We start from the raw sequence: 3,363 nt of genomic DNA, 5'->3' as shown, positions 1-3,363 counted from the left end.
GAGAACACAATTTCGTCTTGAAATTTTAGTGAGAGATCAACTCATAATGCTACCGTCGTTCTAAGCAAAATAAGGTGCATAAAAGGATTAACATCACGTGCAATTCATAAGTGACATGATATGGCCACCATCTCGTGCTTCTTAATCTCCATCACCAAAGCACCGGCACGATCTTCTTGTCACCGGCACCACACCATGATCATCCATCAACGTGTTGCCATCGGGGTTGTCGTGCTACTTATGCTATTACTACTAAATCTACATCCTAGCAAAATAGTAAACGCATCTGCAAGCACAAACGTTAGTATAAAGACAACCCTATGGCTCCTGCCGGTTGCCATACCATCGACGTGCAAGTCGATATTTCTATTACAACATGATCATCTCATACATCCAATATATCACATCACATCGTTGGCCATATCACATCACAATCATACCCTGCAAAAACAAGTTAGACGTCCTCTAATTTTGTTGTTGCATGTTTTACGTGGTGACCAAGGGTATCTAGTAGGATCGCATATTACTTACGCAAACACCACAACGGAGATATATGAGTTGCTATTTAACCTCATCCAAGGACCTCCTCGGTCAAATCCGATTCAACTAAAGTTGGAGAAACCGACACTTGCCAGTCATCTTTGAGCAAAGGGGGTTACTCGTAACGATGAAACCAGTCTCTCGTAAGCGTACGAGTAATGTCGGTCCAAGCCGCTTCAATCCAACAATACCGCGGAATCAAGAAAAGACTAAGGAGGGCAGCAAAACGCACATCACCGCCCACAAAAACTTTTGTGTTCTACTCGAGAAGACATCTACGCATGAACCTAGCTCATGATGCCACTGTTGGGGAACGTCGCATGGGAAACAAAAAATTTCCTACGCGCACGAAGACCTATCATGGTGATGTCCATCTACGAGAGGGGATGAGTGATCTACATACCCTTGTAGACCGTACATCAGAAGAGTTAGAGAACGCGGTTGATGTAGTGGAACATCCTCACGTCCCTCGATCCACCCCGCGAACAATCCCGCGATCAGTCCCACGATCTAGTACCGAACGGACGGCACCTCCGCGTTCAGCAGACGTACAACTCGACGATGATCTCGGCCTTCTTGATCCAGCAAGAGAGACGGAGAGGTAGAAGAGTTCTCCGACAGCGTGACGGCGCTCCGGAGGTTGGTGATGACCTTGTCTCAGCAGGGCTCCGCCCGAGCTCCGCAGAAACGCGATCTAGAGGAAAAACCGTGGAGGTATGTGGTCGGGCTGCCGTGGAAAAGTCGTCTCAAATCAGCCCTAAGACCTCCGTATATATAGGTGGGAGGGAGGGGCCTTGCCTTGGGGTCCAAGGACCCTCAAGGGGGTCGGCCGAGCCAAGGGGGAGGACTCTCCCCCCCCAAACCGAGTTGGACTAGGTTTGGTGGGAGGGAGTCCTCCTCCCTTCCCACCTCTTCCCTTTTTTTTCCTTTTCCTCTTGATTTTTCTTCTCTTGGCGCATAGACCACTTGTGGGCTGTCCCACCAGCCCACTAAGGGCTGGTGTGTCTCCCCCAAGGCCTATGGGCTTCCCCGGGGTGGGTTGCCCCCCCGGTGAACCCCCGGAACCCATTCGTCATTCCCGGTACATTCCCGGTAACTCCGAAAACCTTCCGGTAATCAAATGAGGTCATCCTATATATCAATCTTCGTTTCCGGACCATTCCGGAAACCCTCGTGACGTCCGTGATCTCATCCGGGACTCCGAACAACATTCGGTAACCAACCATATAACTCAAATACGCATAAAACAACGTCGAACCTTAAGTGTGCAGACCCTGCGGGTTCGAGAACTATGTAGACATGACCCGAGAGACTCCTCGGTCAATATCCAATAGCGGGACCTGGATGCCCATATTGGATCCTACATATTCTACGAAGATCTTATCGTTTGAACCTCAGTGCCAAGGATTCGTATAATCCCATATGTCATTCCCTTTGTCCTTCGGTATGTTACTTGCCCGAGATTCGATCGTCAGTATCCGCATACCTATTTCAATCTCGTTTACCGGCAAGTCTCTTTACTCGTTCCGTAATACAAGATCCCGCAACTTACACTAAGTTACATTGCTTGCAAGGCTTGTGTGTGATGTTGTATTACCGAGTGGGCCCCGAGATACCTCTCCGTCACACGGAGTGACAAATCCCAGTCTTGATCCATACTAACTCAACTAACACCTTCGGAGATACCTGTAGAGCATCTTTATAGTCACCCAGTTACGTTGCGACGTTTGATACACACAAAGCATTCCTCTGGTGTCAGTGAGTTATATGATCTCATGGTCATAGGAATAAATACTTTGACACGCAGAAAACAGTAGCAACAAAATGACACGATCAGCATGCTACGTATATTATTTTGGGTCTAGTCCATCACGTGATTCTCCCAATGACGTGATCCAGTTATCAAGCAAAAACACCTTGTTCATAATCAGAAGACACTGACTATCATCGATCAACTGGCTAGCCAACTAGAGGCATGCTAGGGACGGTGTTTTGTCTATGTATCCACACATGTAAATGAGTCGTCATTCAATACAATTATATCATGGATAATAAACTATTATCTTGATACAGGAATTATAATAATAACTATATTTATTATTGCCTCTAGGGCATAATTCCAACACTTATAGCCCCCGATATAATCCATATCATCATCAAAACAAGCAAACTATGCAAGTATAAAACAAAAATATATAAAATAGAACAATATGTAAAGATCAACACCAAAATGATACTTATGTAACTACGACAATTCTGTATAATTAGGACAACCTGAGGAATTTATATATATATGTTGTGTACAAAATTCAGATCAAAAATACAATCTAGTAAAATCATAGAAATTCTGCACTCGACGTATAAGTTTCTATTTTTGCACATGATGAAATATACTTATCATCCACATCACGCTGATGATTTACTTGGCACAAAAACTAACTAAAATATAAAAACACAATCATTACTGTATAAATAATCATGTGAACACAAAATAACAAAAAGTAAAATAAAAAATAAGATAACTATTCGATTGCCTCCCAACAAGCGCTATAGTTTTACGCCCCTAGATAGGCATACTGCCTAGTATCAAGTGTTGCCATCCTTGACATTTAATCCGTAACTGTCCCTCATGAAAGATTCATAAGGTGGTTTAATTATCTTCCTAGGGAAGTTTTCCATCCCTTTTTATAATGGGATTGGAACCTTATGTTTCCCTCGTTCATATCAATAATAGAACCTATAGTTCGTAAGAATGGTCTTTCAAGTATAATTGGACAAGACGGTTTGCATTCAATATCAATCACAATGAAATCTACATGCACA

This window comes from Hordeum vulgare, chromosome 6H, assembly GCF_904849725.1.
Source record: "Hordeum vulgare subsp. vulgare chromosome 6H, MorexV3_pseudomolecules_assembly, whole genome shotgun sequence".
Taxonomy (NCBI): domain Eukaryota; kingdom Viridiplantae; phylum Streptophyta; class Magnoliopsida; order Poales; family Poaceae; genus Hordeum; species Hordeum vulgare.
This window is presented reverse-complemented; position numbering follows the sequence as displayed.